The 25,194-nt window shown below is 37.3% G+C and overlaps 2 pseudogenes; both read left to right on the top strand.

Annotated features, from left to right (window-relative positions):
• The window catches only part of LOC108177170 (protein GOLM2 pseudogene), a 187,253-nt pseudogene extending 172,898 nt beyond the window's left edge, over positions 1 to 14,355 (top strand).
• Positions 14,356 to 14,763: 408 nt separating this feature from the next.
• Positions 14,764 to 24,839, top strand: LOC100344480 (uncharacterized; annotated as a pseudogene).
• Positions 24,840 to 25,194: the final 355 nt, after the last annotated feature.

Below are 25,194 nucleotides of genomic sequence, written 5' to 3'. Positions count from 1 at the left end.
AGGCTGATTGTGTTAAGGAACAAAACCCATCTATTTGCTGCTTAGAAGAAACACATCTTTCCAACAAAGATCCATACAGACTGAAAGTGAAAGGCTGGAAAAAGATATACCATGCCAACAGAAATGAAAAAAGAGCGGGCGTAGCCATCTTAATATCAGACAACATAAACTTTACCACAAAAACCGTTAAGAGAGACAAAGAGGGACATTATATAATGATTAAGGGATCAATTCAACAGGAAGATATAACAATTATCAATGTATATGCACCTAACTACAGGGCACCAGTTTATCTAAAAGATTTGTTAAGGGACTTAAATGGAGACTTAGCCCCAATGCAATAGTACTGGGGGACTTCAATACTCCACTCTCAGAAATAGACAGATCAATAGGACAGAAGATCAACAAGGATACAGTAGATTTAAACGACACTATAGCCCAAATGGATCTATCAGATATATATACAGAACTTTCAATCCTACAGCTAAAGATTTTACATTCTTCTCAGCAGTACATGGAACCTTCTCTAGGATTGACCACATACTAGGCCATAAAGCAAGTCTCAGCAAATTCAAAAGAATTAGAATCATACCATGCAGCTTCTCAGACCATAAAGGAATGAAGTTGGAAATTAGCAACTCAGGAATCCCTAGAGCGTATGCAAACACATGGAGATTGAACAACATGCTCCTGAATGAACAATGGGTTATAGAAGAAATCAAAAGAGAAATCAAAAACTTTCTGGAAGTAAATGAGGATAACAGCACAACATACCAAAACTTATGGGACGCAGCAAAAGCAGTGTTAAGAGGAAAGTTTATATCAATAGGTGCCTACATCAAGAAATTGGAAAGGCACCAAATAGATGAGCTTTCAATTCACCTCAAGGATCTAGAAAACCTACAGCAAACCAGACCCAAATCTAGTAGGAGAAGAGAAATAATTAAAATCAGAGAAGAAATCAACAGGATTGAATCAAGAAAAACATTCCAAAAAATCAGCCAAGCGAAGAGCTGGTTTTTTGAAAAAATAAACAAAATTGACACCCCATTGGCCCAACTAAATAAAAAAAGAAGAGAAAAGACCCAAATCAATAAAATCAGAGATGAAAAAGGAAACGTAACAACAGACACCACAGAAAGAAAAAGAATCATCAGAAATTACTACAAGGACTTGTATGCCAGCAAACAGGGAAACCTATCAGAAATGGATACATTCCTGGACACATGCAACCTACCTAAATTGAACCATGAAGACATCGAAAACCTAAACAGACCCATAACTGAGACAGAAATTGAAACCGTAATAAAGGCCCTCCCAAAAAAGAAAAGCCCAGGACCAGATAGATTCACTGCTGAATTCTACCAGACATTTAAAGAAGAACTAACTCCAATTCTTCTCAAACTATTCAGAACAATCGAAGAAGAGGGAATCCTCCCAAATTCTTTCTATGAAGCCAGCATCACCTTAATTCCTTAGCCGGAAAAAGATGCAGCACTGAAAGAGAATTACAGACAAATATCCCTGATGAACATAGATGCAAAAATCCTCAATAAAATTCTCGCCAATAGAATGCAACAACGCATCAGAAAGATCATCCACCCAGACCAAGTGGGATTTATCCCTGGTATGCAGGGATGGTTTAATGTGCGCAAGACAATCAATGTGATACACCACATTAACAGACTGCAGAAGAAAAACCATATGATTATCTCAATAGATGCCGAGAAAGCTTTTGATAAAATACAACACCCTTTCATGATGAAAACTCTAAGCAAACTGGGTTTGGAAGGAACATTCCTCAATACAATCAAAGCAATCTATGAAAAACCCACAGCCAACATCCTATTGAATGGGGAAAAGTTGGAAGCATTTCCACTGACAGGGATGTCGACTCTCACCAGTGAAAAGCCCATGAGAGTATTTCAGGCATGGAAAGCCAAGACACTCTGGCAAAAGATCTCTGTGAGTGAGATCCCAGTGGAAAGAACAGGTCTTCAAAGAAGGAGGTACCTTTCTCTGAAGGGAGGAGAGAACCTCCACTTTGACTATGACCTTGTCTAAACAAGATAAGAATCGGAGAACTCAGAGGGCTTCCATAGCCTTGGAAACTCATGACTGGAGCATAGGGAGATTACTGATGCCATAGACAGGAGTGTCAATTGGTAAAGTCAACAACAGGAGTCACTGTGCACTTACTCCTCATGTAGGATCTCTGTCCTTAATGTGCTGTGCATTGAGATTTAATGCTATAACGAGTACTCAAACAATATATTTCACTTTGTGTTTCTATGGGGGTGCAAACTGTTGAAATCTTTACTTAATGCATACTAAACTGATCCTCTGTAAAAAACAAAAAAAAAAAAAGAAAGAAATTATCAACTCCCAACTTGACTCTCACTGGGATTAAACATGACAATAGGTCTGATCTGATTTCATCATCATTTAAAAAAATCATCTATAATTTTTCACTTTATGTTTCTGTGTGGGAGCAAACTGTTGAAATCCTTACTTAATGTATACTAAGCTGATCTTCTGTATATAAAGAGAATTGAAAATGAATCTTGATGTGAATGGAAGGGGAGAGGGAGTGGGAAAGGGGAGGGTTGTGGGTGGGAGGGACGGTATGGGGGGGAAGCCATTGTAATCCATAAATCGTACTTTGGAAATTTATATTCATTAAATAAAAGTTAAAAAAATAGTGGAATTGTTTGGGTCTCTACAGAGTCTGAGATTGAGCCTGTTGAAGTCTCCTTGTCTCTTCAGGCTGTGACTAGACGCCAGAGGACTGACAGTCTGGTTCTGTGCCGTCCAATAAAAAGTGCAAAAATCAAATGCAGTTTAGAGCGTTTTAGTATCCACGGTAAAAAGAAGAAAAAAACCCAAAACTTATTTAACTTATGTATTTTATTTAACCGAGTACCTCCAAAATATTATCTTAAGGCACACGGTGTTTCTATGTGGCTAATGGTTACAGTACTGGATAGACCTCTTTAGTGAGTTCAAGAAGACTCAGATTTAGGGTGTTAGGTGGTTTCAAGTAATGCGAATTTATTTCTCTGCTTCTGGTTTCATCTCCTCTAGAGTAAAGCAGTTCTTATAAGGCGGGAAAGAGAGTCCTGGAAGAACAGCCCTTCCCGAGCAGGAGGAGCAGGTCTTGATTTGCTCCAAGCAGAGGCAGTTCTTGATTCCCTGTGTAGTGGGAGTCAAACCTTGTTTGGTTGCCACATCCAGAAGCCGTCACAGAGGGACTGTGGGTGCTGTGGAGTAACCTGCAGAGGCATGTAACCAAAGGTTGAGAGGACTGGGTGGCCATCAAGCTATATAGACATGTCACTTGAGGACTAGTGAGGGCCTGATTTCCAGGGAAGACAAAACAGCTGATAAAATCTTACACAACATCCAGTTTCATTCTCTCCATACAAGAATCTGAACTTCTCTCACACCATATCCATTAACACGTCTGGCATTAGAGCTATGCTAATGCTTTTTCCTGAACACAGAGTAACAAAATAATAGTAAAGAACTTTCTATCCTGGAAACCAATACTGGGCCTAAAATGAATGATTTTTGTAGTGTCGTCCAGGGCAGAACCAGGGGCTAAGCACAGTGCAAGTCACCTCCAAAGGTCTTTTATTAGAAGTGACAACCAGTTTAGAACAAAAAGTTAAAAAATATATCCCTTACATAAAACATCCCATCTGTATTTCAGAGCTTTCTGTAGAAGTCCTGACTCGCTGTGTAAAAATGATTAAGACCTTGATTAACAAGCCAGCTTGCATAATTTTCTATTAGTTTCATTGAAGTCAAAGGATCATCTCTTGTGTACCTAAACTTGTTCAGCCAGTTCTCTATTTTGTTTTTATGTGTTTGTCAGAAGAGAACGAACTGTTAGTGTATCACCAAAAACACCAATATACTTAGTGTAAATGAAAGCTTAACCCCAAACAGTCTTATCAGAGATGCACATGTTCAGGCACTATTCCTACTGCATGGTCCTTCCTGTCCCTTTTCAAGAGTCAAAGGACATGACCTCCTTTGAAAGTTGTTTTTGTATCTGAAGTGATGAGAGTTTTAGGCTGGTAAATATAGGATTATAAGGACCAATTCTCTCATGATCCCTTTTCTCTTTCCTTCCTCCAGCTGAATCTTCACACTTATGTATATTCTTCCAGGGGAGAAAAAAATGAGCACATACCAGGTGAGTTCACCTTTTAATAAACAGTGTGTTTTACAGTAAATTTCATAAGAGTTTCTATGTCAGTATATTTACGTGGACAAGTAGAATAGAAATGGACCAGACACATACATAGAAGATACTCTTACAGAAACACACAGGTGACTAGAAGAGCAAGGGTGGCATGCAAGTAGATGCAGGGTTTTACATCTGCATTACAAATTTTACCAAATCAAAATCCAAATTATTTCTGACATTTTTGATAGTCTTAGCAGAATGACAGACTGGAAATTATATGGGAAAAAGTTAAAAGGCTTACATTGATGAGAAAGATAAAGCAAACCTCTTCCTCATGAGATATAATCATGAACACAAACAAATGTATTTGTTGTTCTTCAAGTGGTTGTTTAAATTAACTTGCTGAAATAACAGAATGTTACATCTACTTGTTCTTCATAGAAATAGAAAATGTAATGTTAAATGCAAACTTCCTCAGTACTGATTTTCAAGAACTGAAACACTGAAATTAAATTAGACTTGTTTCCTACGAATCAACTGACTGTCCTGAAAATTACTCTCCATAAACATTTTGAGTACCCGTGATACTCAGACTGTTCAGCAGATGATCTATAATTCCGGCTTTTTGAAATGTTCCCACAAATTTCATTCAACTTCAAATATCTCTGATGCCTTGGTGTCTTTTCACACTCGCCTGGAATCTCCAGTGACCCAAACTAGATTACAATCAAATCGAGTGAATGTTGTCTTGTCCTGTCTTTACTTGACTTTACTATAACACTAGCCTGTACTTCTCACTCTGCCCTTCTGGAAAGTTCTCTGAGAGTGACACTATAAGCCCTTATCTTCTTTTATCATTTCACTTGAATTATCCTGATTTCATCCTTGGCCCTTTGTCTTCTTTACTTGACTGATTTCATCCTCTCACTTTTTTTCTACAGCCTTGTTGTGTTTCAGTTCACCCATTTAAAGTATAAAGTTCAATGATGTTTTTTAGTTTATTCACAAATATGGGCAATCATCATCAGAGTCAAATCTAGAACATTTTTATTTCCTTAAAAAGAAACTATATACTTTAACTAACATTCCATTGTGTTGTATCTCCAAGAAGCCAATAAACTCCTTTCTTTAGATTTGCTGAACCATTTCATTAGTTCTTGTAGGACAGTTTTCTTGTGATTGTCTGTATTTTTCTTCATCTGAGAAGGTATTAATTTCTCTGTTCTTGCTGAATATAGAGTATTATGGGCTAATAATTCTTTTCTTTCAGCACTTTGAATATGTCATCGCACTGCCTTCTACTTTCTATGCTTTTTCATTAGAAACCATTTTTTTAAAATATGACGTCATTTCTCTCTTGATGTTTTTAAGATTATCTGTTTGCCTTTGACTTTTTAACACTTTATCATGTGCCTAGTTGTAGTTATCTTAACTCCAAGATTATCCCACTAGAGATTTATTGAGCTTTGTGAGTATATAATCATGTTCATCAAATTTAGGAACTTATTTTTTTTAATATAAAGATTTTTTTTAATTTTTATTTAGTAGATATAAATTTCCAAAGTACAGTTTATGGATTGCAATGGCTTTCCCCCCTCCCCATAACTTCCCTCCCACTAACACCCCTTCCATCTCCTGCTCCCAATCCCATTCCATTCACATCAAGATTCATTTTCAATTATCTTTATATACAGAAGATCAATTTAGTATATATTAAGTAAATATTTCATCAGTTTGCACCCACACAGAACATAAAGTGTAAAATGCTGTTTCAGTACTAGTTATAGCATTAATTCACATTGGACAACACATTAAGGACAGAGATCCCACATAAGGAGTAAGTACACAGTGAGTCCTGTTGTTGACTTAACAATTTGACACTCTTGTTTATGGTGTCAGTAATCTCCCTAGGCTCTAGTCATGAATTGCCAAGGCTATGGAAGCTTTTTGACTTCGCCAACTTTGATCTTATTCAGACAAGGTCACAGTGAAAGTGGAAGTACTCTCCTCCCTTCAGAAAAAGGTACCTCCTTCTTTGATGGCCCCGTTCTTTCTACTGGGATCTCACTTGCAGAGATCTTTCATTTAGGGTTTTGGGTTTTTTGTTTTGTTTTGTTTTTTGTTTTTGTTTTTGTTTTTGTTTTTTTGCCAGTGTCTTGATTTTCCATGCTTAAAATATTCTCGTTGGCTCTTCAGCCATATCGAATGCCTTAAGGACTGATTCTGAGGCCAGAGTGCTGTTTAGGACATCTGCCATTCTATGAGTCTGCTGTGTATCCACTTCCCATGTTGGATCGTTCTCTCCCTTTTTAATTCTATCAGTTAGTATTAGCAGACACTAGTCATGTTTGTGTGATTCCTTTGACTCTTAGACCTATCAGTGTGATCAATTCTTAACCATTATTTGCCCACTGCCAGACCTTTTCTCACTGCCTGTCTGATGTGCTCATTATGTTGTCTCACAGTTCATTTTTTTTACCTTTTTTTCCCAATCTGTTCTCAGGCTGCATAATCTCACTGACTGCTTTATCTAGTTATTCATCCTTTTAGTACTCAAACCTATTGACAATTTTTTTTTGTTGTATGAGATTTTTTTTGTTTCAGCTATTATCCTTTTCAACTCTAAATTTTCTGTTTAGTTCCTTTTCATAATTTCTGTCTGCTAATTGATACCTTTTGTTGAATGAAATACTGTTCTCATACTTTGCTTTAGCCCTGACATATCATTTCCTCTAAGTCTCTGAGCAATATAAAAGAGCTGAATTAAAGTCCTTGTATAGTTAAATCTATTGTCTGCTTCTTCAGAAGCAGTGTCTATTGATTACCCTTTCTTTTCCTGCATGTAGGTTATAATTACTTATTTACTTTTAAAATAATTTTTGTTGCAAACTAGATATTTTAAATAAAATCATGTGGCTATAGTCACCATACTGTGCAACAGAATATCTTATTATTATTTTTAATTTTCTTAGATTTATTTTATTATTTGAAAGACAGCAAGACAGAGAGAAGGAGAAACAGAGACCTGTTAAAGTGAAATGAACACTATGAGAAATGTTGACTTGATCAGCCCTTGCCGTGACTGTTGATGAACAACTTAATACGTTATCCCTCTTAGTATTTTTTTGTTTGTTCTACTTAATACTTTTGGTTGAATACTGTAATCAATACACAGTTATTCTCAAGTGTTGAAACTTAACTGAAAAGTGATCGCTGTTAAATATAAGAGTGGGAATAAGAGAGGGAAGAGATGTGCAATTCGGGATGTGCTCAATCTGACTTACCTGATCTTACCAATCTGACTTACCAATCTGACTTACCTCAAACGGTAGAATTAGAAAGATACCAGGGGATTCCAATTCAATCCCATCAAGGTGGCATGTACCAATGCCATCTCACTAGTCCCAGTGATCAATTTCTGTTCACAGTTGATCATAATGATAGGACTAAGAGACAAAGGGATCACATAAACAAGACTAGTGTCTGAAAATACTAGCTGATAGAATCAAAAAGGGAGAGAATGATCCAACATGGGAAGCAAGATACACAGCAGACCCATAGAATGGCAGCTGTCCTAAACAGCACTCTGGCCTCAGAATCAGCCCTTAAGGCATGGAGATCTGGCTGAAAAGCCCATGAGAGTATTTCAGGTATAGAAAGCCAAGGCACTCTGGCAAAAAAAAAAAAAAAAAAAAAAAAAAAAAAAAAAAAAAAAAAAAAACAAACCTAAATGAAAATCTCTGTGAGTGAGATCCCAGTGGAAAGAACAGGTCATCAAAGAAGGAGGTACCTTTCTCTGAAGGGAGGAGAGAACTTCCACTTTGACTATGACCTTGTCTACATATGATCAGAGTTGGTGAACTCAAAAGGCTTCCATAGCCTTGGCGACTCATGACAAGAGCCTAGGGTGATTACTGATGCCATAAACAAGAGTGTCAATTTGTTAAGTCAACAACAGGAGTCACTGTGCACTTACTCCTCATGTAGGATCTCTGTCCTTAATGTGCTGTACATTGTGATTTAATGCTATAACTAGTACTCAAACAGTATTTTTCACTTTGTGTTTCTATGTGGGTGCCAACTGTTGAAATCTTTACTTAATATATGCTAAACTGATATTCTGTATATAAAGAGAATTGAGAATGAATCTTGATGTGAATGGAGGGGGGGAGGGAGAGGGTAAGGGGAGGGTTGCAGGTGGGAGGGAAGTTATGGGGGGGAAGCCATTGTAATCCATAAGCTGTACTTTGGAAATTTATATTCATTTAATAAAAGTTAAAAAAAAGAGAGATCTTCCCTCCGCTGGTTCACTCTCCAAATGGCTGCAATGCCCAGCTGGGCTACATCAAGGCCAGGAGCCAGGAATTCTATCCAGGTCTCCCATGTGGGTGGCAGGGGCCCAAGTGCTTAGGCTATCATCTTTCCCAGCTGCATTAGCAGGGAGCTTGATTGGAAATGAAGCAGCCAGGACTCAAACTGTTACTCTGTTATGGGATGCTGGCATCACAGGTTGTGATGTAACCTGTTGTGCCACAATGCCTGAATTTATTTCCCTTTTCCAACTGTAACAGTATCCTCATTGACCAGAAAGGTTGTTGTTGAATAATTTTTAAAACTAACTCTGTGAACCTATATTTCTTATTATTTTTAATAGCAGAAGTCTCTATAGAAATTTCCTGAAATGCTTGAACCAGTAAGTCTCCTAGTCTATGCTAAGGGGCTTTCTGCAAGTTGGGCATTCCTTCATCAGTCATCTAGACAATTTACTGTTTTGCTGGCCTTGATATCCTGCTTACTTCAAACCTTGAAGTCACCCAGAGGTGACAGCTTCAAGCTTTCTCACATCTTTCCTGAGCAAGCTGACAGCTCTGGGCTTTATATTCAGTGCTGTTCATTTAGGTGGCCATCTACGGTCTCAGGAGTGTATCAGAACTATTCAGAACCTTTATGGATATCTCACTCCTCAGCTTTTCCTTTTAGTTTTTGATGAGCTTTTTTTTTTTTGTTATCTACCACCTCAGCTCGCTAGTTGCTCAGTTAAACAATTGCCTTTAAATGTTTTTAACAAATGCCTCTAAGGAATGGGGCTGTTCATACCAAGTGAGCTCTGATTAGTTCAAATAGTCTTATAGGTAAGGTCCTCCAAAAAACCATCATCCAGGTCAGATAATGACAGTATTCTGGGGCTAAAGCTTTGACAGAACCATAACCCAGTTGACTTATTTCACAGTGTGGTTTTTCAAAGCTACCATGCAGTTGGAGGGAGAGGGATGGGTATAGGACAAGTTAAAATGCCATTGAGGCACTTTTACCATTTTGAGTAGCTATTTTTCTGGTGTATATATGTTCCATAGATTGTACAGGCCTTTAGTTAGCTTCATGTGTTCTGAAAAAGTTGATTCTATAATTATTGTAAATTTTTCACTGATCTGTGGGACAGAGAATTTTCTCAGAGACCTGAGCTTCTGCTTGCAAATTGCTGTGAAGCCCCAGGGTACAGCCCAGTTTGACCCCCTGCTGGGTTTCGAGGCCAACCCAAGGGCTGGCTGTCTGCCCTACTTTATGCTGGTGGTGCTTCTGGTAGTGATTGTTTTCCTGGCGTTTACTACTAGAGCACTTCTTCCTGACACATCTTGCTTCCTGAGAAGAAGACTGAGCCACAGGGCCAGGTTCAGTGCACAGAGATGGCCCGCAGGCATCTGAAGAAGTATAATTCAGATCTCTTGCTCTTGGTGGGCATGCATAAGAAACAGATGTACCAGAGGGGGCCAAATTATGGTCACCTCACCAGAAACCTGCTGGCTGGGAGGGTCTGGGGAAGAGATGCGAAGATGACAAGGTTAAACTACAGACCAGCATTTCATATCAGGTAGCAAACATCATTTAAAGGGGTAACTTGTTGAGCTTAATCAGGAGTTTCTTCCACAAGAAGATCAGCTTCAACACTACAGACAGAAAAGTACTTTCCTTGTGAAGTGGTTAGCATATGAGAATTTTCAGTGTGGACAGCAGGTCAAGGAATTAAGAGCATGATTTGAAGAAAACTTAGCAGACCAATTTTTTCAACAAAAACAAGAGACTCACAAAGTTCAAGCAAATGATGGAGAAAAATCAGCTGTGAATGATCATGTAGTAGCTAAAAATATTCCAAAAGTAGCTGAGAATGAAGAACCCTCAAGTTATACTACATATGGGAAAGAACAAATCAAAGAGGTGGTGATGTGGGATGGCTGGAATAGAAGAGAATGACCTAGTGATGATCTTCCCACTGCTTTAAAGAGGACTTCTATTTCAGTTTCTGAACATGGAACTCATCAAACAATTTCCCATCTTCCAAGTAGACAACCTCTGTCTGCAAATTTGGCTAAAGATGCACAGGTGAACCACAGTGCAAACCTTGGTACTCAAAACAGAACCCTTCTAACATTCTTCAGCATTTAACTAGAGGCCCAAACTTGGAGAGTGAACCCAGAATTCTAACAGCTGTACTAAACAGACTTCCAAGGATAAATTTGGTGTCTTCCATAAATTGAAGCAAAACGATGAAGAATGAGAGCTTCAGGTGGACTTTGCAAACTGTGAAAAGCAGCATTTCAATGATGTCCTTTACATCCTAAGGGAAAACTTAAAAAAAAAAAAACAAAGTACTGTAAAATTAAATCATTTCTATTCCATCATTTTTACTTTTTTTAAATAAAGCTCAGTTCTATTGGTTGTAAAGATACATTGAGAAAGATTTAAGGAATATTTTAATGAATGAATATATCCATGTACATATGTGAAACTTTTCCTATTGTATTCTCTAAGTAGACACTTTATTTGTTATGTTATGGTTGAGCCAAAACAGTTAATCTTTGCATTTGAAGAAAACTACTGTGTTTTTCACATTTTATTGAGCCCAATAATTCTTTCCACAAGTAGACAAGCAAGAAAAAATTGTTGTACATTTTATGTTTCACATAGTTTAATCAGAGTGAGAACAGTTACTCAGTTGAAAACTTTTTATGTAGTTGAAAACTTTTTATGTATTGTTAGCCGAACAGATGTTCTATATCTATCCCTTATTTCATGATCTTCAAGGAGTTATACCTATAATAATTACATAAAAAAGGGGAAATGGAAACTAAACACTGGGAAACATGTGTACAAAATTCCCTCCCTACTCCTGTTATTTTACATGAGTGCTGATGGGCTTTGGCAAATAAGTTTTCAGTTGGGACCTGATGGAAGTCAAGATAACCTGCAAAGACATGACAGTATTTATGAGTTAGATCTTACTTGGTTCTTGAACTTGTGGAATGCAGGATTCATATGTATTTTCAGTTTTTATTTTTTCCTCAAGTAACACCAGTACTGCTTCACTATGGCCATCACTAGCTAATTTGTTTATATTTTCATAGTTCAGACTGGTGAAGATATTTGTGATTGAAATGCCCAATCCTGAAAGGGGCTAAATCTACTTTGAAATGAATCTGCAATCAGGATTTCAAAGCTTTTCTGATCATTTTAGTGATCTTTTATGACTAGACTTTTTCAGAAGTACTACATAAGGAATTTTAGCATGTTTTTATAAATGCACAAATAAATATAAGTACAGTGAGGCCCCCTACTATTTTATTAAAATAGCTTAAAATTTATAACAAAAATGAATTCTTGTCATTAATATGTTAGTTAAGAACACACAAAGCTCATATTTGTTAGACTTACAAAATTATTTTAAATGTATTTGCCTTTTATTTAACTCTATTCAATAAAATGTATCATTTTAAAAATCTTATCCCACCCCCTAAAACAAAAAGTTTTAATCATAAATAGAAATTTAAGATTGTCAACCCTGTTTTTCAGAAGGATGATTGTTAATTGCACACAAACAACATGAAATGCATTTCCCCCTAGTACTAAGGTTTCAGTCAAAATTCAGACTAGTGGATAAGAGATAGGTCATTCACTTGCTGAGGTGCTCCAATTCTTAAGCTTCAGCTTCAAATTAATTAATGACCATGAAAAGATGCAGTAATCTACTGGTTTTCCCACATTGTCAAACAGTCCATGCCTTTGTTGTAATTAGAATCAGGCCATATTTAGAAGTATTATGGTTCACAGGATTTTTTAAATGTAATTAAAGGGAAGTGACATACATCTTTTGGGCCTTAGTGTGAGGAGATGAATCTAAAAATACTCCCTAGTTGTACTTCTTTCTATTTAATTTTGTAAAATCTGTACAAAAGAAAATCATGAAATTACCTTAGTTGCTTTGTCATAAAAACCATTTGGTTGTATGGTAGCTATTACATAGCAAAATTTCTTCAATTAGCAACTAAGAATTTTTTTTAAGTTTTATTTATTTATTTGAAAGGCAGAGTTACAGAGAGAATGGAAGAGACAGAGGTCTTCCATTTACTGGTTCACTCCCCAAATGGCCACAATGGCCAGAGCAAGACTGAGCCAGGCTAAAGCTAGGAGCCAGGAGCTTCATCCTGCACCACCATTTGGCTGTCAAGGGCCCAAGTACTTGAGCCATCTTATGTTGCATTTCACAGGCCATTAGCAAGGAGTTAGATTGGAGGTAGAGCTGCTGCCAGGGGGTTGAATTGGTGGCCATGTGGGTGCTGGTGTCTCAGGTGGCGGCTTTACTACACTACAACACTAGCACCAGCAGCCTAGACATTTCATAACTGGAGAAATCCCAGACTAATTGATAATATTTTTGACCGTATTAACTATGTGAATCTTTTTTAAAAAATATTTGTTTATTTGAAAAGCAGAGTTAGAGAGGGAGGAGACAGAGACAGATCTTCCATCTGTTCACTCCCCATTTGGACACAACCACTAGAGCTGGGCCTGGCCAAAGCCAAGAGCTTCTTCTAGGTCTCCCATATGGGTGTCAGGGGCCTGGATCAGAAGTAGAGCAGCTGGAACACTTACTGGCACCCATATGGGATGCTGGTGTCACAGAGGATGGCTTAATCTCCTATGCGACAACAACTACCCTATGTGAATCAACATTCTACAATCTGTTTTAGACATACTGTTTTTATGTTTTACTTCTGCCTTAAGCTTTAGGGTTTTCTTAATGTATTTTTTGCCCTAATTTAGTGTTAAGTTGATGGAAATCATCTCTTGCTGGGTTCTGATAAATTAAAAATTGAAAAAAGAGGCTATTTATCTCTTTATGAGAGACAGAATCTTCCCATTCGCTGGTTCATTCCTCAAATGGCTGCAACAGCCAGGAGCCAGAAACTCCATCCTGGTTGCCCACATGGATGGCAGGGACCCAAGTACTTGAGCCATTGTCTTCTCTCTTCTAGGTGCATTAGCAGGAAGCTGGATCAGAAGCAGAATACCCAGGACTCAAACCTGAACTCCAGTATGGAGTGTAGGCATCCTAAGCAGCAGCTTAACCTGATGGACCACAACATCCACCCCACCCCTGAAGTCATCTGGAATCTTTTCCTTTTATCAGTTTCCAAGTCTCTACCCTCTCCAGATTCTGTTACTAGTTTTCATAGAATTTTTCTCTAATTTGTGGCTTGTATTTTTTTCTTCCAGCGTCTTTAATATCCATGGTTCCTTGAATGGTGTTTTGCTACTTTTCTTTTCTCAATCCCCTTGTGTTCAAGGAAGTTTCTGTCTTTAATAACTTCAATTTCCACCCAGATGGGCAATGATTCTCAAATTCTGTCCTCATTCTAGAGCTTCCGTCTGCATTCTGAAATAATGTTTCCTGGCAATTCTGGCTTTATGTTCCAGAGAATCTTAATGTTTCCACATGAACAGATCTGTCTCACTGAAACTTAAAAAAAAAAAAAATTGTCATCCTACTTTAAAACATATTTTATTTACTTAAAAGGCAGGGTGACAAAGAGAAAGGGAGAGACAAAGAGAGAAAAAGATCTTCCATTCACTGGTTCACTCTCTCAAATGGCCACTACAGCCAGGGATAGGCCAGGCTGAAGCCAGGAGCCTCAGACTATCTGAGTCTCCCGTGTTGGTGGCAAGAACCCAGCCAAGTACGTGGGCCATCATCTAGTGCTTTTCCAGGCACATTAGTAGGGAGCTGGATTTCTAATGTTAGCAGAACTAACATCAACATGAAAGACAAAATTAATTCCAATATAAGCTTTTATAACTTTAATTTTTAGAGCCTCAAGAGTACATAGGGCTGGCGACGCGGCTCACTAGGCTAATCCTCTGCCTGTGGCGCCAGCACATTGGGTTCTAGTCCTGGTCAAGGCGCCGGATTCGGTCCTGGTTGCCCCTCTTCCAGTCCAGCTCTCTGCTGTGGCCCAGGAGTGCAGTGGAGGATGGCCCAAGTGCTTGGGCCCTGCACCCGCATGGGAGACCAGGAGAAGCTCCTGGCTCCCGGCTTTGGATCAGCGCCGTGTGCCGGCTGTAGCGGCCATTGGAGGGTGAACCAACAGTAAAGGAAGACATTTCTCCCTGTCTCTCTCTCTCTCTCTCTCACTGTCTAACTCTGCCTGTCAAAAAAAAAAAAAAAAAAAAAAGAGAGAGAGTACATAGGAAAAGTAGTAATTTTTCAAAGATTTTTTTATCTCACCTAATTCTAAATGTTTGAAATAAATGTGTTGTCACAGGTATTGGTGTCATTTGAAGATGTGAGTGTGGACTTCAGTCAGGAAGAATGGCATAAAATGAACCCTGCTCAGTGGACCCTGTACAGAGATTTCATGCTGGAGACCTACAGCCATCTCGTCTCAGTAGGTAAGCAGACCTTATTACGTGTCTCCTTGTAGAATATATATCCTTTCGTTTTCTGTTACGTTTTTTTAAAAAAATATTATTTATTTATTCGAAAGGTAAAATTAGAGAGAGGGAGAGGCAGAGGCAGAGAGCAAGAAGTCTTCCATCTGCTGATTCACTCCCGAAATGGCCACAAAGGCCAGGGCTGGGCCAGTCCAAAACCAGGAGTCAAGAGCTTTGTCCTAGCATCCCACATGGGTGCAGGGGCCCAAGCACTTTTCCAGGCACATTAGCAGGGAGCTGGATCAGAAGTGGAGCAGCCAGGACTAGTTCTATTACCCATATGGGATGCCAGCACTTCAGGCAACAGCTTAACCTGCTATGCCACAACGTTGGCCCCAATATATATCCTTTTTAAAAATTATCATGGCATATGGGCCCTTATAGAGATTAAAATTGTACTGGCTTTGGATTAAGAGGTCTAAGGTTAATGAGACAAAAATGATGGTTTTATCCCATTGAAAACTTTGCCATGTTTTTGAATCTTCAGAATCCCAAAAGCCCATGAATCTCATCTATATATATTCTCAATTATTCTGTTTATAGGATATTGTGTTACCAAACCTGATGTGATATTCAAATTGGAACAAGGTGAAAGCTGTGGTCCTTGGAGGACAAATTGCTAAACCAGCAGGAACCAGGTGAGTGAACACTGACAGAAAGAGATCTGGGGTTGTTTGACCTTAGAAGGAGAACACTTTTGTTAGTTTATTTTTTTAATTATTGAAATATAATTCATGTATCATATAATTCCTTACTTAAAGTACAAAGTTCAGTGACTTGGCATATGCACAAATTTATACAAACATCACGACAGTCAATTTTCATCACTTCAGAAAGAAACCTATATCTTTCAGTTATCACCCTTCTAACCCCTAGCCTCTCTAGTCCTAAGCAATTACTAATGTCCTTCTGTCTCTACATTTGCCTATTCTGGACATTTAATATAAATGGAATTATATAACATTTGATCATTTATTATTGGTTTCTTTTGCTTAGTTTACAAGATTGATATTCTAGCATGTATTAGTACTTCATCCTTTTGTGGCCAGATAATATAACATTGTATGGACATACCACATTTTGTTTGCCTATTCATTAGTGATTTGCCTTTTGGCTGTTGTGAATAAAGCTGATATAAACATTCATTCACATGTTTGTATATGGATATATGTTTTTATTTTTCTTAAGTATATACTTAGGATGAAACTGCTGAGTGATACAGCACCTCTTTGTTTATATCTTTAAGGACCTAATTTTTCTGATTTAAACACATCCTCACCATAATAGGAGATTTTATTCTAACCATTCTTATGGATATGAAGTGGTCTCCTTGTGGTTTTGATTTATATTTCTGTTAGTCAGCTGGATCTTACATAATAAAATACCATAAGCTGAGTGGCTTAAACAACAGAAATGTATTTCTCACAGTTGTATAGCCTGAAATTCCAAAATTAAGGTGCCAGTAGGTTGATTTCTGATAAGGCCTCTCTTTTTCTTTTCTTTTTTAAAGATTTTATTTATGAATTTGAGAGGCAGAATTACAGATGGTGAGAGGGAGAGACAGAGAGGAAGGTCCTCCATCCGCTGGTTCACTCCCCAAGGGGCTGCAATGGCCAGAGTTGAGCCAATCCAAAGCCAGGAACCAGGATCTTCATCCAGGTTTCCCATGCAGGTGCAAGGGCCCACTGCTGGCTCGGATCAGTGCAGCACATCAGCCTTAGCGGCCATTTGGGGAGTGAACCAACGAAAGGAAGACCTTTCTGTCTGTCTCTCTCTCTCTCACTGTCTAACTCTGCCTGTCAAAAAAAAAATCTACCTGATCACTTAGGACAGCAGTGACCTTTTTATATGCATATTAGCCTTTGTTTATGCTATTATGCAATCCTGGGAATTTTCAAGTTACATTTTTAAATTATTTATTAAAAGAAAGTAAAATTATCAGAATTATGAGGAATAAAGCATACTTACCGAACATTTTTGTTATGGAGAAATATAAATAAAGGGCATAACATAAAGGCTGACATAATTTACGTCAAGTCTGTCTTCCAGTCAGTGCAAATAATTGGATTAGTTGAAAACGATATCTCTAAATAAGTGACTTAGAAAAATTGTAATGAAAGATGTTGAATTAATAAAATAATTTGGGACTCATGTTCTGTTATTAAGATTTTAACGTAGGGAATAAGTGCATTAAATGAAAAGAGTCCCTTTTAGCTCATAGCACAGATTAGAGAAAACCTTTAAGTATTTTAATGACTAAACCAAAAAGTATGTCAGTGTTCATAAAATAATGGAATTCTAACAACCTAAAACTCAGTAGAATTAGGAACTCATACTGTCTCCTCAAACAAGGAACTCATAACTCTATCTCACCTGAACATTAAATAAACACCCCTACAGAAGGTATTAATGACATTTTTATTAAAGTGGACAATACATTCCATTGTATGCCATCTGCAAAAAACAAACCTTTCAAGTTCCTACAAAATAATCATAAAATATTGAAAATATAAATTTTAAAGAGAGAATCACCACAAATATTCCTTGAACATAGTTTGTAAAATCTAGAAATTAATAATTGAGTAAACAAAAACACATGAAAACTTTTCTAAGTTATCTTTTAAACATTGTAAAAAAGGAAATCAAAACCAAATTTATGTAATACTTAAGAAATGATAAATGTAACTCCAAATTAGAAACCTTCAAATATAGCCAAATTAGTGAGCATTGATTAAGCAGTAACAGAAGCACACTGATGAAAACAGAAGACTTTGAAAGTAAAATCAGAAATTATTACACTGTAAACTGAGAAACAGAATGTTCTTAGAATAAAAAATGAGCTGGCATTGTTGTGCAGCAGTAAAAGCCACTACCTGCAACACTGGCATCCCATACAGGTGCTGGTTCATTTCTCAGCTGCTTATCTTCCAAACCAACTCCCACTGCTTGGGAAAAGCAGTGGAAGATGGCCCAAGTGTTTGAGCCTCTGCTACCCATCCAGGTGGGAGATCCAGATGAACCTCCTGGCTCTGAGCTCCCACCTGGCCTAGCCCTCACCACTACAACCATCTGGGGAGTGAACCAGCAGATGGAACATGTCTCTTTCTCTGTCTCTCCCTCTTTACTTGTAATTCTGAATTTCAAATAAGTAAATGTGTTCAAAAAAAGAATAAAAACAAAAATAGATGACAGCTAGACAAAAAGAGGAATCATCTACATATCTATCCTTAAACTATAATCTTGATTAACTTATTAATTAGAATTAGGTTTTGAAATTAGGCAGTTTTCTTATCTTCTTTATTAATTTTAAAATGACCTTTTTAATCCTCACAAAACAAGTATTGAAGCATTTTAAGGGACTATGTTGAATTTATAAATCAAATTAAGGAGAATTGACATCTTAGAATTTAGAATTTAGTTTCCCAGTCCATAAACAAAATATACCTCCCACTTATTTAGGATTTCTTTCATTAATGTTTTGTGGTTTTCAGTATACTATACCAAGGCTTTGTGCTATGATAAATGATACTGTTTCTCTCATTTCAGATTCCACTTGATTTGTTCACAGCTGTAAGACTGTTTGTAGACCACATATTCTGCCCTTGTTAAAAATTCTTACTAGGGGGTAAGCATTTGACATAGCAGATAAGATGTAGCTCTGTATCCCCGCAACCCATATTAGAGACCTGCTTCTGATTCCAGCCTTTTACTCATGTATACCTGGGAAGCACCAAGTGATGCCTCAAGTAATTGAGTCTCTGCTTCCTTTATGGCAGACCTGAACTGAGTTCCAGGCCCTTGGTTTCAGCCTGGGCCAGTCCTAGATTTTTCAGGTTTTTGGAGGAGTGAATCAGCAGATAGATCTATCTCTGTCTTTAGCTGTCTGCCTTTCAAAAATAAAAAATGAATAAATAAATAAATAAGTAACGTCAAAAACCATTTACTAGTTTAAGGAGCTTTTTTGTAGTTATTGTTGTGATTTTGAGGGAGATAGATTTACTCTTGATCTTTTTTGCTTTATTCTTAACCTTTTTGCATATGCTGCATGCTGACACTTCAGTAAAATCTTGAATAAAGATTGTGAGAATAGACATTCTTGTCTTTCCCTAATCTTGGAGAACATTTAATCTTACACTTTTAAGTGTGATATTAGCTATAGGCTTTCTGTAAATGCCTTTTTATTGAGTTAATGAATGGATTTTGAATTTTGTTAAAATTTTTTATATCAAATGATATGTGGTTTTAATTCTTTGGGCTTTCACTAGTTCACTGTTCAAATGCTCACAACAGCCTGGTCTGAGCCAGGCTGAAGCTAGGAGCTGAAAATTCAACCCAGGTCTCCCACATGAGTGGAAAGAACCCAACTGTTTGAATCATTGCTCCTGCCTCTCAGGGTCTGCATTAGCAAGAAAGTGGAGTCCAGGACCATAACCTAGTATTTAACCCAGGTATTCAGATGTGGGATTTGGGTAGACTAGGAAATGCCTGCCCCTGGTTTATTTTCTAGAATTTTCATTGGTCTTGTAAGGAAATTCAAGTCTCAGAATTATTTGGGAAATATTACCTCAGCTTATATTTTCTTGAAGAGACTGTGTGGAATTGGTATTATTTCTTCCTTAGATGCTTGGGAGAATTCACTAATTAAAATCATTTGGTCTTGGAACTATTATTTGGAACTCTGTATGTGTGGGTCTTGGGCAAGATAGTGTCTACATATTCAGTTTGCTACATAACATAATATTGGTAAGTTCACATTATATCTTTCTCATTGAGTGAATTATTAATTTTTTCCAAGAAATTATTGTTTCACTTAAATTTTTTAGTTTATGAGCATAGAGTTTGCAATGGACTTCATATTTTTACTCTCCCCATTTCTGTGCCAAAATCCCTATGTGATTTATTTGGAGGTGGGACCCTTAGAAAGTAATGAGATTATGAATGGGGCCCTTTTGAGTGAGATTAGAATGTCTTTACAAGATGCCAGAGAGCTTCATAGTTCTTTTTACTGTTAAGGATACAACAAAACATCTGTAATCCTTCACCCAGAAGAGGCCCTTCCCTCACAGAAACGTGATCACAAGGGCTGGTACCCTCATGTTGGAATCCCAGCCTCCAGAACTGAGGAAAATAAATGTTTATTGTTTAAGGCCCCTGATGGTAGCAGCCTTAACTAAGACAGCATTTATGTTAATATTTCTTTCATTTCTATTGTGTTGGTAGTTATGTCCCCTTTTACATTTCTAATATTATGTCTTGTTTCCTCTGTTTTTCACATTTAAAAAAACTTTCCAAAGAATGTTTCTTTGGTTTTTCTGTTTTCAGTTTCATTTTTATGTGATCTAATCTTTATTATTTTCTTCCTTCTACTTTCTTTAGATTTAATTCCCTCTCCCTAGAATATTAAAGGGGGAAAACCGGTATCTGACTAGAGATCTTTCTTTTCTGTTTTAAAAATGTTAAGCCACAAATTCATTTCTCAGCACTGCTTTAGCTGCACCCCAAAATTTGTTTTTTCTGTTTTTATTCACTTCAAAAAAACCTAATTTTCTGTAAGATTTCCTCTTTTACCTTGTATTAATTAAAAGTGTATAATTATAATATTTTATTTCTTCAGATAGCTTTGCACTTACTGATTTCTAGTATAATTTGTGGCTAAAGATAATCCTGTCTATAATTTCACTTTCTTAATACTTATGGCGATTTATCTTATAGCTGGAGTGCAGTGTCTTGATGAGTGTTTCATATACATTTGAATTCAGTGGTTGTTGAATGTATTGTATCCTCTGGTTTAAGAGATACAGTTATAATTGCTACTTTATCTCTCCTACCTATAGTACCTGGCCTACTAAGCATCCCTACGTATTATTTCTGTGCTTTCTCTTCTCTTTGTTTGTTTGTTTCTTTACTTCTCTCAGATATTTTTTAAGATGTATTAATTTATTTGAAAAAGTTACACACAGGGAGGAGAGACAGAGAGAGAGAGAGAGGTCTTCCATCTGCTGGTTCACTCCTCAACTGGCCATAATGGGCGGAGCTGTGCTAATCTGAAGATAGGAGCCGGGAGCTTCCTCTGGGTCTTCCCACATGGGTGCAGGAGCCCAAGGACTTGGGCCATAGCAGAGAACTGGGCAGAAAGTGGAGCAGCCGGGACTCGAACTGGCACCCATATGGGATGCCAGCACTGTAGGCGGTGGCTTTACCAGCTATGCCACAGTGCCAGCTCTTCTTCAACTTCTATTGAATGGCAACTAGTACTCTAAAACAACAGATTTTTTCTTCTTGCAGATTAAGACATTTGTTCCACCATTTAGATAATAATATTTTTCCAGGTGGAATTTTGATACTGGCTGCTGGTAATTGTTCCAGCATACCCCAAGAATGAAATATTATCTGCATTCTTCATGATCATTCCTATGAGCTCCAGGTTTGGCACACAGCAGGGTGGGGGTGGGGGGTATATTACATGAGCATCCAGATCCTCTGTATCTGTGGTTGTGGCTGTCTCAGTAGATTAGCTCTCCTGCTCAGCTTGAATGGAACCACACAGTGAATCCTCTGTTTTTGTTTGACCTGAGTATGGTGGATTCTATGAAAAGTTTTTCTGTTAGATCATATTTTCTCAGATCTAGAAGGAATAGGCTTTTCTTGATTATACCCCAGATTATAGGTGTCTTAAGTACCCAGACTATATTGATGGGAAGCAGTAAGAAATGCCTGGGAATTTTGTTCTCTGTCATTTCTGAAGTCTACTTCCTTTCCATTCTGTAGAATTGTCACTTGCTAATTTTTTTTGACAGGAACTTAATTGTTAGAGGAGGCCCCTGGGAAAAAGCAGTACTCCATTCTGGCTGGCATTGACAATAATACCTATTTGTTTAAACATTATGGATGATGAAAAAGAGAATGTTTGTCTGTGTGTATCAGTTATTTAATCTTTGTAACACGACCAGAAACAACAGAATAAAATCTATAACATAACTATTTGTTTTTCTTGATAAGAAATACAACACTTTTTAAATGTTTTCTATTTTTCTCATTTTAGGGTATTACAGAGTTAATGTACACATCAAAGGGACCCAGAAAAAAACAAATACATCCTCTCTGGCAAGTAATATTCATTGATGACCAACACTGAGTTAAAAAAAGACAGAAAGTTTTAGTAAAAATGCCTAATCTGAATATAGCTCCAGCTTTTTCAAGAATAACACTCTTTAAATGTGAAGCATATAGAATGAATTCTCCAGCTGTTTCTGAATTATTTAGTGAAGGAAGCTATTTAAGAAAGAAAGTTGATTACATGAATGTGTGTGAACAATTGCAGCTTGATATTGAGCATCAAAAAACTCATCCTGAAGAGAAACTTTACAAATATAATGCAAATGTGAAAGCTCCCAGTTATAACAAAAATCAACATCAGAAATTTCAAACTTTGAAGCAATCTTTTGAATATAATGATTTTGGAAATTTTTTATGTAATAAGACTCTCTGTAGTGCAGTTGAAAGTTCTCCAACAGGAAGGAAGCCCTATAAGAGTGATGAATTTGGGGAAAACTATAATAAAATAATACTACTTGACCACGTAAGAACTGCTACAAGGAGAAGATGCCCTGATCTTAATGAATGTGGGAAATCCTGTAACAAAACCACCACTGTAGAATACAATAAAGTTCATGTGGCTATGACACACCATGAATGTAGTGAAACTGGAATTATTTTTTTGGTACAAAATCACCTCTCACTCAGTCTCCAAGGTCTATTATAAGACAGAATATTTGTGAAAGCAATGCATATGAAGAAAACTTAATCCAGGGCCTATCCCATGTGGTACACCAGAAAACACAACCTGGAGATAAGTTCAGTGAATATAATAGATGTACAAATGCCTTCTATAAGATATTAGACCTTTCAGTGCATAGAGAACTGGAGAACAAGTCTATGAACTTGATGAATATAGTAAATCTGAGAAACTGTACCACAAAGCACATCACATTCAGCATCAAAGAGCTGTCTCAGGTGAGAAACCTTATGAATGTGAGGAATATAAAAAATCTTTTTCAAATTCACACTCAGTTCAACATCCTGAAACTCATAGAGGGTTCAGACATTATGGATGTAATGAATATAGGGGGACAGTCTATAAGAAGTCAAAGCTCAGTGAACATCTGGGAATTCACATAGAGAAAAAACCTTATGATAACAATGGCTGTGAGAATTCTTTTAAGTCTTCCCAAATAGGACACCAAAGAACAGACACAAAAATTAAACTCTATTAAGGCTGTGAATATGGGAAAGCACTCCTCAAGATGGTACATCTCAGAGAACATCTGACAGTTCACACAGGGAAGAAATCCTATGAATGTATTGAATGTGGGAAAACATTTTCCAAGACATCATATCTCAGAGCACATCAGAGAACTCACACAGGTAAAAAACCTTATGAATGCAATGAGTGTGGCAAAACTTTCTCTCACAAGACACACCTCAGTGCACATCAGAGAATTCACACAGGGGAGAAACCTTATGCATGTAATGAATGTGGAAAAGCTTTTGCTGATAAGTCAACCCTCAGAGCACATCAGAGAATTCAGAGAATTCATACTGGGGAGAAACCCTATGAGTGTAATGAATGTGGGAGACCTTTTGCCCATATTTCTGTACTTAGAGCACATCAATTCACACAGGGGAGAAACCATACAAATGTAATGAGTGTGGGAGATCTTTTACATATAATTCAGCCTTCAGAGCACATCTGAGAACTCACACAGGTGAGAAGCCTTATGAATGCAATAGCTGTGAGAAAACTTTTGCCCACAATTCAGCCCTAAGAGTACATCAGTGAAAATACACAGGGCAGAAGCCCTATGAATGTAATGACTGTGAGAAAACGTTTGCACATAATTCAACCCTCAGAGCACATCAGAAAATTCACACTAGAGAGAAACTCTATGAATGTGGTGAATGTGGAAAAACATTTTCCCAGAAGACATGCCTCAGTACACATCAAAGAATTCACACGGGAGAAACCCTATGAATGTAATAAGTGTGGGAAAACTTTCTCACAGAAGTCATACCTCACTGAACATGAGAGAATTCATGCAGGGGGAAAAAAACTTATGAATGTAACATATGTGGGAAAACTTGTGTCTATAAGGCTGCTCTCATAGTGCATCAAAGAATTCACAAAGGGGAGAAACCCTATGAATGTAATGCATATGGGGAAAGTTTCTCCCAAAGAACACACCTTTCTGCACATCAGAGAATTCATTCAAGGGAGAAACCCTATGAATGCAATGTCTGTGGGAAAACTTGAGCAGATAATTTGGCCCTCAGGGGACATCACAGAATTCACACAGGGGAGAAACTGTATGAATGTAATGAATGTGGAAAGACTTTCTCAAAGACATCACATCTCAGAGCACATCTGAGAACTCACAAAGGGGAGAAAAATTACAAATGTAATCAATGTGGTAAAACTGTCTCAGAAAAGTCATATATTAGTGCACATCAAAGAATTCACACAGGGGAGAAACCCTATGAGTGTACTTTATTTGGAAAAACACTTGCCCATAATTCAACCCTCAGAGTACATCAGCGAATTCACATAGGTATAAAGTCCTATGAATGTAGTAAGTGTGGAAAAACATTCTTCTAGAATTCACACCTTAGTGTACACCAGAGAATTCACACAGGAGAGAAACCTTATGACTGTAATGAATGTGGGAAAGCTTTTGCTCAAAATTCAACTCTCAGAGTACACCAGAGAATTCACACAGGAGAGAAACCTTATGAATGTGACAGATGTGGGAAAACCTTTGTCTGTAAGGCAGCTCTTAGAATACATCGCACCAGGATGCACACCAGAGAGAAAACTAATGTGTAAAGAATTTGGGAAGTCCTGAATTACTTCAGATGTTATTAGGTAACAAAGAGTGGGAGAACTCATGTCATGAAGATGGATAAATGGTGCTACAAAACAAACATGGTAGATAAATTACAGTGATATATCCTGTATACTCATCCCAGTTTTCCCTATTAACATCACTGCAGTGCATTTGTCATGAATAAGTGACACTGTTCTTATTAACTATATACTTTTATATTTTTAGATTTCACTATTTTTTCTTAATGTCTTTCTATCATCTCTGATAACATCCAGGAGATGATATTGTATATAATTGTCATGTCTCCTTAGCCACCATTGGTCTGTGATAATTTCCCTGACCTCTGACTGACTT

Source organism: Oryctolagus cuniculus, chromosome 10 (assembly GCF_051225735.1).
Source record: "Oryctolagus cuniculus isolate XC-2025 breed Fujian yellow rabbit chromosome 10, ASM5122573v1, whole genome shotgun sequence".
In the NCBI taxonomy this organism is placed as follows: domain Eukaryota; kingdom Metazoa; phylum Chordata; class Mammalia; order Lagomorpha; family Leporidae; genus Oryctolagus; species Oryctolagus cuniculus.
This window is presented reverse-complemented; position numbering and strand designations above follow the sequence as displayed.